The sequence below is a fragment of the Cryptomeria japonica genome, unplaced genomic scaffold (assembly GCF_030272615.1).
Source record: "Cryptomeria japonica unplaced genomic scaffold, Sugi_1.0 HiC_scaffold_466, whole genome shotgun sequence".
NCBI lineage: Eukaryota > Viridiplantae > Streptophyta > Pinopsida > Cupressales > Cupressaceae > Cryptomeria > Cryptomeria japonica.
In genome coordinates this window covers 67,166-82,500 of record NW_026729286.1, presented here as the reverse complement: position 1 = coordinate 82,500, position 15,335 = coordinate 67,166, and the positions used below count along the sequence as shown (strand labels likewise).

At 59.3% G+C, this 15,335-nt stretch overlaps 1 non-coding gene across 1 annotated transcript; it reads left to right on the top strand.

Annotated features, from left to right (window-relative positions):
* Window positions 1-12,845: 12,845 nt before the first annotated feature.
* Window positions 12,846-12,964, top strand: LOC131871805 (5S ribosomal RNA). Its single transcript, XR_009370006.1, has one exon. It is a non-coding gene; the product is annotated as a 5S ribosomal RNA (ribosomal RNA).
* Window positions 12,965-15,335: the final 2,371 nt, after the last annotated feature.

The following is a 15,335-nucleotide window of genomic DNA, read 5'->3' as shown; positions in this document are numbered from 1 at the left end:
CCCTACGCACTTTTGGTGGCGCAACTCGCACGAACAGTCCCACCTCGACCCCGTAAACAAGCTTTTTTGCCTCGAAGAGTTCGTCGGAGACGAAGAAGCAACCTTCAGTGCAAACGTAGCACTCTTTTGTGCAACCGCCCAAACAACGCCCCCTCTACCCTCTGTCGAAACACTCGGCATTGCTGCTCCCTAAGGTGAGCTTCTCCTCATAGGCAATTCCGCTCTTATCCGGTCACGTTTGTGTGCCCGAATTTCGCAAGGCAACCTCCATGGGACATGGAAAAGACTCGAGAAGAGAGCTCGCTCACGGGAGAGAGAAGCCAAGGAGACCACGAGAGTGCTGAGAGTGGGACAGCGCTGAATAGGCGGGAGAAGCCTGCGCGTATAAACGGAGATATATATCCAATTGCAACGAAGGAACGTGCCAAAGATCGAGAACAATGGCAGAAATGCTAGTAACGTGCACTTCGGGACCAACGCATCACCGGAAGACAACCGCCAAACATCGAAAGAGTCGCGATGCTCCGCAACCTACGTGCAAAGCGGTCGCACACCGGGTAAGGGAGTGAGAGCCCCAAACATAGCTGGGCGAGGCGCTCACTCCGCTCTTTAATATCTCGTTAATACCGCCAAGGAAATGGCACAAGCACACACACACAAGCATCCTCGGAAGAGGACAGTTCGAGTGACAGGTCAAATCCAAGAGTTCCGAAGACTACCTCCAGGAACAATCGGGAACAAGACCGATTACAAGTCGTCGAGTCTGTTACTGGGCGAACACGAGATGCGCACAGGAAATCGATCAGCCCTCACAATGGCCCAAGGCCAGAGATCGGACTGCTACGATTTACCCCAACAATCATCGTGCCACTCTTCGCAGAGAGGTGATAGACGCCAACGAGCCCGCGCATAGCAATCGAGGTGTAAAAAGGGCGTTGAAGGCAGGAAGCCTGGACGAAAGAGGCTACGAGGTCACCTCGAAGCGGTCTAAGAATCGGGCGCACTTGGGGCGACTACCAGTGCCAACCCCTTATCCCGCGGTGCGTCCGACACACAGAAATTTCCAAGGCGGCCAAGGAGCCTCCCCGCATAGCAATCGGGGTGTGAGGTTACGGATGCAGCATTGATAGCAATCGAGGTGTGAGGCGAAGGATGCAGAAGTGAGAGCCGAGGGATGTAGCAGAGATAGCAATCGGGGTGTGTGATGCAGAAGAGATAGCAATCGAGGTGTGCGGTGGGAAGGGCCCAGCAGCCAGAATGCATGAAGCGACGGATGAAGCAGTGATGACAACCGGGCTGTGAGGAGAGGAGGGATGCAGCCAAGAAAGCAATCAGGGCTCGAGGCAAGGGATGCATCAAGGATAGCAATCATGTTGTGAGGCGAGATTCCAAAGGCTAAACGTGAGAGGCTGCAGGGTCGACTCAGAGAGGTCTATGCATGTGAGAGGCTGAAAGCAAGGTCGACTCGGAGCGGTCTATGCATCGGGCGCGCTTGGGGCGACTACCAGTGCCAACCCCTTATCCCGCGACGCGTCCGACAAAGAGAACGTTCCAAGGCGGCAGAGGAGGTTACCAGCCGAAGGATGCAGTAGCAATAACAGGTATAGTTCCGCGGCGGCCGAGAAGACTCACCGCATAGGAATCGGGATGCGAGGCGAGGGATGCGGCGGGAAGGCCCCGACGGCTAAACGGAAGAGGCTGCAGGGCCGCCTCGGAATGGTCCAAGCATCGGATGCGATTGGGACGACTACCAGTGCCAACCCCTTATCCCGCGATGCGTCCGATACACAGATAGTTCCAAGGCGGCCGAGGAGCCTCACCGCATATCAATCGGGGTGCGAGGCGAGGGATGGGGCGGGAAGGCCCCAACGGCTAGACGGAAGAGGCTTCAGGGCCACCTCGGAATGGTCCAAGCATCGGACGCGCTTGGGGCGACTGCCAGTGCCAACCCCTTATCCCGCGATGCGTCCGATACACAGATGGTTCCAAGGCGGCCGAGGAGCCTCACCGCATAGCAATCGGGGGTGCGAGGCGAGGGATGGGGCGGGAAGGCCCCAACGGCTAGACGGAAGAGGCTTCAGGGCCGCCTAGGAATGGTCCAAGCATCGGACACGCTTGGGGCGACTACCAGTGACAGCCCCCTATCCCGCGATGCGTCCGATACGAAGATGGTTCCAAGGCGGCCGAGGAGCCTCACCGCATAGCAATCGGGGTGCGAGGTGGGGGATGCGGCGAGATGGCCCCAACGGCTAGACGGAAGAGGCCACAGGGCCGCGTCGGAATAGTCCAAGCATCGGACGCGCTTGGGGCGACTACCAGTGACAACCCCTTATCCCGCGATGCGTCCGATACGAAGATAGTTCCAAGGCGGCCGAGGAGCCTCACCGCATAGCAATCGGGGTGCGAGGTGGGGGATGCGGCGAGATGGCCCCAACGGCTAGACGGAAGAGGCTGCAGGGCCGCCTCGGAATAGTCCAAGCATCGGACGCGCTTGGGGCCAACTACCAGTGACAACCCCTTATCCCGCGATGCGTCCGATACGAAGATAGTTCCAAGGCGGCCGAAGAGCCTCACCGCATAGCAATCGGGGTGCGAGGTGGGGGATGCGGCGAGATGGCCCCAACGGCTAGACGGAAGAGGCCACAGGGCCGCCTCGGAATAGTCCAAGCATCGGACGCGCTTGGGGCGACTACCAGTGACAACCCCTTATCCCGCGATGCGTCCGATACGAAGATAGTTCCCAGGCGGCCGAGGAGCCTCACCGCATAGCAATCGGGGTGCGAGGCGAGGGATGCGGCGAGATGGCCCCAAAGGCTAGACGGAAGAGGCTGCAGGGCTGCCTCGGAATAGTCCAAGCATCGGACGCGCTTGGGGCGACTACCACTGCCAACCCCTTATCCCGCGATGCGTCCGATACACAGATAGTTCCGAGGCGGCCGAGGAGGTGGGGGATGCAGCGAGATGGCCCCAACGGCTAGACGGAAGAGGCTGCAGGGCCGCCTCGGAATAGTCCAAGCATCGGACGCGCTTGGGGCGACTACCAGTGACAACCCCTTATCCCGCGATGCGTCCGATACACAGATAGTTCCGAGGCGGCCAAGGAGCCTCACCGCATAGCAATCGTGGTGCGAGGTGGGGGATGCGGCGAGATGGCCCCAACGGCTAGACGGAAGAGGCTGCAGGGCCGCCTCGGAATGGTCCAAGCATCGGATGCGCTTGGGGCGACTACCACTGCCAACCCCTTATCCCGCGATGCGTCCGATACACAGATAGTTCCAAGGCGGCCGAGGAGCCTCACAGCATAGCAATCAGGGTGCGAGGCGAGGGATGCGGCGAGAAAGCCCCAACGGCTAGAGGGAAGAGGCTTCAGGTCCGCCTCGGAATGGTCCAAGCATCGGACGCGCTTGGGGCGACTACCAGTGACAACCCCTTATCCCGCGACGCGTCCGATACACAGATAGTTCCAAGGCGGCCGAGGAGCCTCACCGCATAGCAATCGGGGTGCGAGGCGAGGGATGCGGCGAGAAGGACCCAACGGCTACACGGAAGAGGCTTCGGGGCCGCCTCGGAATGGTCCAAGCATCGGACGCGCTTGGGGCGACTACCAGTGACAACCCCTTATCCCGCGACGCGTCCGATACACAGATAGTTCCAAGGCGGCCGAGGAGCCTCACCGCATAGCAATCGGGGTGCGAGGCGAGGGATGCGGCGAGAAGGACCCAACGGCTACACGGAAGAGGCTTCGGGGCCGCCTCGGAATGGTCCAAGCATCGGACGCGCTTGGGGCGACTACCAGTGACAACCCCTTATCCCGCGACGCGTCCGATACACAGATAGTTCCAAGGCGGCCGAGGAGCCTCACCGCATAGCAATCGGGGTGCGAGGCGAGGGATGCGGCGAGAAGGACCCAACGGCTAGACGGAAGAGGCTTCGGGTCCGCCTCGGAATGGTCCAAGCATCGGACGCGCTTGGGGCGACTACCAGTGACAACCCCTTATCCCGCGACGCGTCCGATACACAGATAGTTCCAAGGCGGCCGAGGAGCCTCACCGCATAGCAATCGGGGTGCGAGGCGAGGGATGCGGCGAGAAGGACCCAACGGCTAGACGGAAGAGGCTTCGGGTCCGCCTCGGAATGGTCCAAGCATCGGACGCGCTTGGGGCGACTACCAGTGACAACCCCTTATCCCGCGACGCGTCCGATACACAGATAGTTCCAAGGCGGCCGAGGAGCCTCACCGCATAGCAATCGGGGTGCGAGGCGAGGGATGCGGCGAGAAGGACCCAACGGCTAGACGGAAGAGGCTTCGGGTCCGCCTCGGAATGGTCCAAGCATCGGACGCGCTTGGGGCGACTACCAGTGACAACCCCTTATCCCGCGACGCGTCCGATACACAGATAGTTCCGAGGCGGCCGAGGAGCCTCACCGCATAGCAATCGGGGTGCGAGGCGAAGGATGCGGCGAGAAGGACCCAACGGCTAGACGGAAGAGGCTTCGGGTCCGCCTCGGAATGGTCCAAGCATCGGACGCGCTTGGGGCGACTACCAGTGACAACCCCTTATCCCGCGACGCGTCCGATACACAGATAGTTCCAAGGCGGCCGAGGAGCCTCACCGCATAGCAATCGGGGTGCGAGGCGAGGGATGCGGCGAGAAGGACCCAACGGCTAGACGGAAGAGGCTTCAGGGCCGCCTCGGAATGGTCCAAGCATCGAACGCGCTTGGGGCGACTACCAGTGACAACCCCTTATCCCGCGACGCGTCCGATACACAGATAGTTCTGAGGCGGCCGAGGAGCCTCACCGCATAGCAATCGGGGTGCGAGGCGAGGGATGCGGCGAGAAGGACCCAACGGCTAGACGGAAGAGGCTTCAGGGCCGCCTCGGAATGGTCCAAGCATCGGACGCGCTTGGGGCGACTACCAGTGACAACCCCTTATCCCGCGACGCGTCCGATACACAGATAGTTCCGAGGCGGCCGAGGAGCCTCACCGCATAGCAATCGGGGTGCGAGGCGAGGGATGCGGCGAGAAGGACCCAACGGCTAGACGGAAGAGGCTTCAGGGCCGCCTCGGAATGGTCCAAGCATCGGACGCGCTTGGGGCGACTACCAATGACAACCCCTTATCCCGCGACGCGTCCGATACACAGATAGTTCCGAGGCGGCCGAGGAGCCTCACCGCATAGCAATCGGGGTGCGAGGCGAGGGATGCGGCGAGAAGGACCCAACGGCTAGACGGAAGAGGCTTCAGGGCCGCCTCGGAATGGTCCAAGCATCGGACGCGCTTGGGGCGACTACCAGTGACAACCCCTTATCCCGCGACGCGTCCGATACACAGATAGTTCCGAGGCGGCCGAGGAGCCTCACCGCATAGCAATCGGGGTGCGAGGCGAGGGATGCGGCGAGAAGGACCCAACGGCTAGACGGAAGAGGCTTCAGGGCCGCCTCGGAATGGTCCAAGCATCGGACGCGCTTGGGGCGACTACCGTTGCCAACCCCTTATCCCGCGATGCGTCTGATACACAGATAGTTCCGAGGCGGCCGAGGAGCCTCACCGCATAGCAATCGGGTTGCGAGGCAGATTATTGGGAAGGGAACCCCCTGGGATGCGGCTCAAGCAGTGCCCAAAGGGACTGGAATGCGGAATCACATCGAGAGACCCAAATGCTATACGAGGGCTCAAATCGAATTATCGATTTGGCCACGACATGGACGCATCGGAACGACTACCTTTGCCGAACCACTCGCAATTGCATCCATACCGAAACCAATAGACATTTCCGTTAGAGCCCTCGCATAGCATTCGGGAATCTCGCATGCCCCTCTAAATCGACCAATGCTGGCGCTCAATGAAAATCCGAGCGCTACCACCGTTCGAGCGCCAGCATTGGTCGAGTTAGAGGGGCACGGGGGAGAATGCTCCAGTCAACACCTCCCCTATATAAGTTATTTGTCCGATTCTCGCACAACCGTAGTCTGCCTCGTCGAATCAAACAACGGTCCCAGATTCCGACTTCCGTTCCGTAGAGACCCAAAAGCTAGATGGAGGCTCGCAAGAAAGAGAGTCGGCGCATAGCAATCGGGTTTCTCGAACGTTTAGGGACCGAGCTCACTTGCGGATAGGGCAAAATCCGCCAAGCAACCCAAAAGCTAGACGGGGGCTCGAATCGAATCGCCTAGGCGGCCACAACAACGACGTGTTGGATCGACTACCAGTGCCAAACCATTCAGCAAGACTAGTCTGTGTCGAGGCCGGATAGAGATTCTCAGAGAGCGCCCGCATAGCATTTAGGAGACCTGCCGCGTCCCTCACACTCGACAAATGGTGGTGCACGTTTATAAATCCGAGCGATCCCAACCCTTTCAAGCACCAACATCGGTCGAGATAGAGGGGCACGGAGGGGGCTGCGTGAGACAACACAGTCCCCTATATAAGTTATTTGTCCGATTCTCACACATCCGAAGAATGGTCATCAAATCGGACAACAGCCCAAACTTCCGACTTCCGTCCCAGAAAGCCCAAGAGCTATCTAAAACGTTCATGGCCGGAACTCGATCGCGGCTATACCAGTCCGCCAAGCAACCCAAAAGCTAGACTGGAGCTCTAGTCGAATCACCTCTGTGGCCATTGCAAGGACGTGTTGGAGCGACTACCATTGCCGAACCATTCCGCAGGTCGAGTCCATACCAAGGCCGCATAGAGATTCACGATGAGCTCCTGCATAGCAATCAGGAGACTTGCCGTGTCCATCACAATCGATAAATCCTGGTGCAAGATTTTTGCATCCGAGCGCTCCAACCAGTCGAGCACCAGCATCAATCGACATAAACGGGCACGGGGGGAGGATGCTCGAGAACACTACCTCCCCTATATAAGTTATTTGTCCGATTCTCAAGCAGCCGAAGTCTGGTCATCGAATCGGGTCAAAGACCACAACTTCCGACTTTACCCACAATGCAAGTCATCGAATCGAACATCGGCCCCCGAGTCGGACTCCATGCGTATGTCAGGTCATCGGACCCAAATTCCGCCTTCCTGCGCATGGCGGGCCATCAATATCAACTCGGTCATCGGACCCAAACTCCGCCTTTTTGCGTATGGCACGCCTTCAAATCGGTCATCGGACCCAAATTCCGCCTTCCTGTGCATGGCGGGCCATCAACATCAACTCGGTCATCGGACCCAAATTCCGCCTTTCTGCGCATGGCACGCCATCAACTCGGTCATCGGACCCAAATTCCGCCTTCCTGCGCATGGCAGGTCATCGGACACAAATTCAGACCTCGCCAATATGCCTACGTATCGAATCGGTCATCGGACCCAACTTCCGACTTCATCCATACTGTAGGGTCTTTGAGGTTGGCGCGGTGCGCTCAACCCAGGGAGTCGACCCATCGAAGCATACACCTCCCCTATATAAGCTATTTGTCCGATTCCCACACCTGTGTAGTTTGCACCTCTGACCAGGACATCGACCCCAACTTCCGAACTCGACTGCAACGACGGCACCAGCGCCTTGGTGCGCACCTTGCGACGCACAGTCCCAACATTCGCCTTCCTGCACATGGCAGGTCATCGGACCCAAATTCCGACCTCGCGAGTATGCCTACATATCGAATCGGTCATCGGACCCAACTTCCGACTTCATCCATACCGTAGGGTCTTTGAGGTTGGCGCGGTGCGCTCAACCCGGGGAGTCGACCCAACGAAGCATACACCTCCCCTATATAAGCTATTTGTCCGATTCCCACACCTGTGTAGTTTGCACCTCCGATCAAGACATCGACCCCAACTTCCGAACTCGCCTCCAACGACCGAACCAGCGCCTTGGTGCGCACCTTGCAACGCACAGTGCCAACATTCGCCTTCCTGCACGTGGCAGGTCATCGGACCCAAATTCCGACCTCGCGAGTATGCCTACATATCGAATCGGTCATCGGACCCAACTTCCGACTTCATCCATACCGTAGGGTCTTTGAGGTTGGCGCGGTGCGCTCAACCCGGGGAGTCGACCCAACGAAGCATACACCTCCCCTATATAAGCTATTTGTCCGATTCCCACACCTGTGTAGCTTGCACCTCCGATCAGGACATCGACCCCAACTTCCGAACTCGACTAAAAAGACCGCACCAGCGCCTTGGTGTGCACCTTGCAACGCACAGTGTCAACATTCGCCTTCCTGCACATGGCAGGTCATCGGACCCAAATTCCGACCTCATGAGCATACCTACTAATCGAATCGGTCATCGGACCCAACTTCCGACTTCATCCATACCGTAGGGTCTTTGAGGTTGGCGCGGTGCGCTCAACCTGGGGAGTCGACCCATCGAAGCATACACCTCCCCTATATAAGCTATTTGTCCGATTCCGACACCTGTGTAGTTTGCACCTCCGCTCAGGACATCGACCCCAACTTCCGAACTCGCCTGCAACGACCGAACCAGCGCCTTGGTGCGCACCAAAAGTGCGCACTTTTGGAGGGCACTTTTGTGCGCTCCAAAGGTGCGCACTTTTGGAGGGCACTTTTCTGCGCTCCAAAGGTGCGCACTTTTGGAGGGCACTTTTTGGAGGGCACTTTTCTGCGCTCCAAAGGTGCGCACTTTTGGAGGGCACTTTTTGGAGGGCACTTTTCTGCGCTCCAAAGGTGCGCACTTTTGGAGGGCACTTTTTGGAGGGCACTTTTCTGCGCTCCAAAGGTGCGCACTTTTGGAGGGCACTTTTTGGAGGGCACTTTTCTGCGCTCCAAAGGTGCGCACTTTTGGAGGGCACTTTTTGGAGGGCACTTTTCTGCGCTCCAAAGGTGCGCACTTTTGGAGGGCACTTTTTGGAGGGCACTTTTCTGCGCTCCAAAGGTGCGCACTTTTGGAGGGCACTTTTTGGAGGGCACTTTTCTGCGCTCCAAAGGTGCGCACTTTTGGAGGGCACTTTTTGGAGGGCACTTTTCTGCGCTCCAAAGGTGCGCACTTTTGGAGGGCACTTTTTGGAGGGCACTTTTCTGCGCTCCAAAGGTGCGCACTTTTGGAGGGCACTTTTTGGAGGGCACTTTTCTGCGCTCCAAAGGTGCGCACTTTTGGAGGGCACTTTTGTGCACTCCAAAGGTGCGCACTTTTGGAGGGCACTTTTCCTGTGCTCCAAAGGTGCACACCTAGGTGAGCACCTTCGACCACACCTTGTAGCACACCAAACTCTGACTTTCGACTTCATCCGCAATGCAGGGTCTTTGAGGTTGGCGCAATGCGCACAACCAGGGGAGTCGACCCATCAAACCCAACACCTCCCCTATATAAGCTATTTGTCTGATTCTCATACATGCGTAGCCTGCAGGAGCAATTAGGACATCGACCCCAACTTTCGGCTTCTAAACGAAAACAAGGTCTTTGAGGTTGGTGTAATGCGAACAACTAGGGGAGTCAACCCATCAAACCCAACACCTCCCCTATATAAGCTATTTGTCTGATTCTCATACATGTGTAGTCTACAGGAGCAATTAGGACATCGACCCCAACTTTTGACTTCTTAACGAAAACAAGGTCTTTGAGGTTGACGTAATGCGCACAACCAGGGGAGTCGACCCATCAAACCCAACACCTCCCCTATATAAGCTATTTGTCCGATTCTCATACATGTGTAGCCTGCAGGAGCCATTAGGACATTGACCCCAACTTTTGACTTCTTAACGAAAACAAGGTCTTTGAGGTTGGCGTAATGCGCACAACCAAGGGAGTTGACCCATCAAACCCAACACCTCCCCTATATAAGCTATTTGTCTGATTCTCATACATGTGTAGCCTGCAACAATGATTAGGACATCCACCCCAACTTCTGAATTCGTCTGCGTTGACCGCACCAAAGGTGCACGCCTTGGTGCTCACCAAAATCCGACTTCCGACTTCTTCTGCTATGCGGGGTCTTTGAGGTTGGCGCAGTGCGCACAACCAGGGGAGTCAACCCACCGAATGCAACACCTCCCCTATATAAGCTATTTGTCTGATTCTCATACATGCGTAGACTGCAGCAATGATTAGGACATCCACCCCAACTTTTGACTTCTTAAACAAGACAGGGTCTTTGAAGTTGGTGCAGTGCACACAACCAGGGGAGTCGACCCATCAAACGCAACACCTCCCCTATATAAAGCTATTTGTCCGATTCTCATACGTGTAGTCTGCAGCAGCGATTAGGACATCGACCCCAACTTCCGAATTCGTTTGCATTGACCGCACCAAAGGTGCACGCCTTGGTGTGCACCCTGGAGTGCACTTTGGTGCTCACCTCGGTGCACACTTTGGTGTGCACCTCGGTGTGCACCAAAGGTGCGCACCTTGGAGCGCACCAAAGGTGTACACTTTGGAGCGCACCACATAGGGTCTTTGAGAGGTTGGCGCAGTGCGCACACCAAGGTGGGTGTTGAGGTGCGTGCCGAGGTGGGTGGGTGCTAGGGTGCGCTCCATGGTGGGTGCCAGGGTGGGTGCGTGCTAGGGTGGATTCCAAAGAGGGTCATAGGGTGGGTGCCAAGGTGGGTTGGTGATATAGTGGGTTCAAAGGTGGGTACTAGGGTGGGTTCCAAGGTGGGTCACAAGTTGGGTGCCAGGATGCGTGGGTGTTAGGTTGGGTGCCAAGGTGGGCTCCTGCGTGGGTGGGTGCTAGGGTGGGTTTCAAGGTGGACGCGAGGGCGGGTGCCAAGGTGGGTAACAAGTTGGGTGTTAGGATGGGTGAGTGCTAGAGTGGGTGCCAAGGTGGGTGGGTGCTAAGGTGGATGCCAAGGTGGTTCACAGGGTGGGTGGGTTCTAGGGTGAGTTCCAAGGTGGGTCACAGGTTCAGTGCTAGGGTGGGTGTCAAGGCGGGTGTCGAGGTGCCTGGGTGCTAGGGTGTGGATGCCAATGTGGGTCATAGGGTGGGTACTAGGGTGGGCTGCAATGTGGGTGCCAAGGTGGGTAACATGCTCGGTGGGTTCTAAATTGGGTGCCAGGGTGGGTGTGCACCCACCTTGCCCGAGGTGGGTGCCAAGGTGCCAGTGTGGGTGGGTGCTAAGGTGGATGCCAAGGTGGGTGAGAAGGTGGGTGATAGGTTGAGTGGTAGGATGGGTGGGTGCCAAGATGGGTCACAGGGTGGGTGCAAGGGTGGGTAGGTGCTAGGGTTGGTGTCAGGGTGGGTGGGTGCTAGGTTGGGTTCCAAGGTGGGTGCGAGGGTGAGTGTCAAGGTGGGTCACAGGTTAGGTGCTAGGATGGGTGAGTGCTAGGGTGCAAAGGTGCCAGGGTGGGTGCTAGGATGGGTCGATGCTAGGGTGAGTGGCAAGGTGGGTCCACAAGTGTCAAGGTGGGTGCCGAGGTGGGTGCCAAGTCGGCGACTGCTATGGTGGATGCCAAGGTGGGTCACGGGGTGGGTGCCAAGTTGCTAGGTTGGGTTCCAAGGTGGGTGCCAACGTGGGTGCTAGGGTGCGTGGGTTAAAGGGTGTGTCACAACGTGGGTGCCAGGATGGGTGCGCACCCACACTGGCCAAGACGGGTGCGGGTGCAAGGTTGGGTTCCAAGCCCGGTCACAGGCTGGGTGCTAGGATGGGTGGGTGCCAAGGTGGGCACCAGGGTGGGTGCACCCACCCTGGCCAAGGTGGGTCACGGGGTGGGTCCTAGGGTGGGTAACGGGGTGGGTACTAAGGTGCGTGCCAAGGTGGGTCATAGGGTGGGTGCCAAGGTGGGCACCAGGGTGGGTGTGCACCAACCCTAGCCAGGGTAGGTCACGGGGTGGTTGTCGGGGTGGGCGTCAAGGAGCCAAGGTGGGTGGCAAGTAGCCAAGTTGCGTGCCAAGGTGGGTGTCGGGGTGGGTGCCAAGGATCCAAGGTGGGTGCCAAGGAACCAAGGTGGGTGTCTGGGTGGGTGCCGAGGTGGGAGCCAGGGTGGGTCCCAAGGTGAGTGCAAAGGTGGGTGCCAGGGTCAAGGTGAGTGCCAATGTGGGTTCCAAGGTGCCAGGGTCAGGGTGAGTGCCAATGTGGGTTCAAAGGTGCTAAGTTGGGTGCGAGGTTGGGTGCGAGGGTGGGTGGGTGCCAAGGTGTGCTAGGTGGAAGCCCGGGTGGGTCGGCATCCCATGGGTGTCGAGTTGGGTGCCTGATGGGTGCTTCTTGTCAAGTTTTAGTCGTCGGGACTCATTTCGAGCCTTAGAGGTCGTTTCTTGTCCGGTTGCCCTGTCTTCGACCTGGGAACCCAATTTTGGTCCTCGGGTCCCATTTTTTTTTGTCTCGCATCCCACTTTTGGCCTGTGGCCTTTTCGGGGTCGATTCTCGTTTTGGGCATCAGAGCATGTTTCTTCTCCTAAAACCCAATATTTGTTTATTAAGTCTCGGAACACATTTTTGTTCTCGTGGACCCATCATGGGTCTTGGAACGCATTTGTGGTCCTTGGGTCCCATTTTGCATCCCGAAACTTGTGTTTTGGTGCTTGATCCCTATTTTGGGTGCCCACCTTGCACCAAGTGCGCACCCGGGGCAAACCGAGCGCCTTGGTGCACCGGGGCAAGATCGAGCGTGCACCCGAGGCGCCCCGAACATGCACCAAGGTGCACTCGGCCCACATGTGAGCGCAGGTCGTTGCGCCCGAGGTGGTGTGTGGGCACCGCGTTGCAGACGGGACACTGCACGCACACGACGCCCCCTCCAGGTGCACGCACGTAGGCCGGGCCGGGTGCACACCCGACGCCCTAGCAAGGTGCGCGCACCCGGGCAGGGCTCACACTTGGCGAACGGGGCGCACTTCGCGAGGGAGGGTGTGCACCTCGACGGGGGTGGGTGGCCAGGGTGGATTCGCACGTGGGTCGCGGTTTGCTAAGTACACACTGCGACAAGCTCATAACGGGTGCGATCATACCAGCGTTAGTGCACCGGATCCCATCAGAACTCCGCAGTTAAGCGCGCTTGGGCCGGAGTAGTACTGGGATGGGTGACCTCCCGGGAAGTCCCGGTGTTGCACCCTTTTTTAGTTTTTCGCCGGGCGTCGCAATGCTATTTGAATAAACCTTTTGCCCGTTTGCGTTCTCGTCGGGGCCGGGCCGGGCCGGGGTGCGCTGCCCGCACTACCGCGCGCGCGGGGGCGACACCGAGCGCGCACCCGAGGCGCCCCGAGCACACAGGCCACGGTGCAACCCGGGCGTTGTGCGCGCACCCCGGTGCGCCCGAGGTGCTGCGCGCGCACCCAGGTGAAATCGGTGTGCACCTCGGCCAGTGCGCGCTCGGTCGAGTCGCGCACGTTGGCCAAGGTGCACGGTGATGTTTCTTACTCTAAGGTTCCGCACCAGACGCCCGGGACAGGTGAGCGAAGCTGGGCGGGGCCGGGTGCGCGGCCGGGGCAGGTGCACGCAGCTGGAGAGAGCTTTGGAGCACACTTCGGAGCGCACCAATGATGCGCTCCATTCAAAAGTTTCCTGAAAAGGCAAAAAAAGTTGAGATTATAGAATTTCCCACTTGAGAGATTGTAAAAAAAAAAAATTTAAAATGAAGGAAACGCGGGTGCCAAGGTGTGCGCAGCCCAGCCAAGGTGTGCGCACCAAGGCGCCCACCCTGGCGAAGGTGCACGCAAGGTGCGCACCCGAGGCAAACCGGACAATTAACCCAACTTTCGACTTCGCGCGCACCTTGGAGCGCACTTCGGAGCGCTCCTTGGTGCGCACCAATCTTGGGCACCTCGGAGTGCACCATGGCGCCCACCAAGGTGCGCACCCGGGGCAAACCGAGCTCCGACTTCGTGCGCACCTTGGAGCGCACGAAAGGTGCGCACCATGGCGCCCACCAAGGTGCGCAGCCCAGCCAAGGCGTGCGCATCAAGGTGCGCACCCTGGCGAAGGTGCGCACCCGGGGCAAACCGAGCTCCGACTTCGTGCGCACCTTGGAGCGCACAAAAGGTGCGCAACCCAGCCAAGGTGTGCGCACCCCGGTCAAACCGAGCTCCGAATCGTGCGCACCAGAGGTGCACGCCATCGTGCGCACCTTGGAGCACACTTCGGAGCCCTCCTTGGTGCGCGCCGATGTTGCGCACCTCGGAGCGCACCCGGGGAAAACAATGCAATTAACCCGACTTTCGACTTCGTGGGCACCTCGGAGCGCTCTCGGGTTCGCACCTCGGAGCACACCGAGGTGCGCACCTTTGATGCGCTGCCTTCACCAATTTCCAGAAAAGGCAAGAAAACATTGAGAAGGTGTGCGCACCGAGGTGCCCACCCTGGCGAAGGTGCACGCGAGGTGCGCACCCGGGGCAAACCGGGCTCCGACTTCGTGCACGCCGCACCTTGGAGCACACTTCGGAGCGCTCCTTGGTGCGCACCAGGGCGCGCAACCCAGCCGAGGTGCCCACCCCGGCGAAGGTGCACGCGAGGTGCGCACCCGGGGCAAACCGGGCTCCGACTTCGTGCACGCCATGGTGCCCACCGCGGCGAAGGTGCACGCGAGGTGCGCACCCGGGGCAAACCGGGCTCCGACTTCGTGCACGCCGCACCTTGGAGCACACTTCGGAGCGCTCCTTGGTGCGCACCATGGTGCCCACCAGGGCGCGCAACCCCGCCGAAGGTGCACGCGAGGTGCGCACCCGGGGCAAACCGGGCTCCGACTTCGTGCACGCCGCACCTTGGAGCACACTTCGGAGCGCTCCTTGGTGCGCACCATGGTGCCCACCAGGGCGCGCAACCCCGCCGAAGGTGCACGCGAGGTGCGCACCCGGGGCAAACCGGGCTCCGACTTCGTGCACGCCATGGTGCGCACCGCGGCGAAGGTGCGCACCCGGGGCAAACCGGGCTCCGACTTCGTGCACGCCGCACCTTGGAGCACACTTCGGAGCGCTCCTTGGTGCGCACCAGGGCGCGCAACCCAGCCGAGGTGCCCACCCCGGCGAAGGTGCACGCGAGGTGCGTACCCGGGGCAAACCGGGCTCCGACTTCGTGCACGCCGCACCTTGGAGCACACTTCGGAGCGCTCCTTGGTGCGCACCATGGTGCCCACCAGGCCGCGCAACCCAGCCAAGGTGTGCGCACCAAGGTGCACGCGAGGTGCGCACCCGGGGCAAACCGGGGTCCGACTTCGTGCACGCCGCACCTTGGAGCACACATCGGGGCGCTCCCGGGTTCGCACCGGCGTTGCGCACCGTGGTGGGCACCTCGGAGCACACCAAGGTGGGCAGCGAGGTGCGCACCTTTGATGCGATGCCTTCACTAATTTCCATAAAAGGCAAAAAAAAAACGAGATTTTAAAATTTCCGTTTTGAAAGATAGTGAGAAAAAGGGAATGCTGGTGCCATCTTGAGCCCGCCCTGGTGCGCAGCCCAGCCAAGGTGTGCGCACCAAGGTGCCCACCCTGGC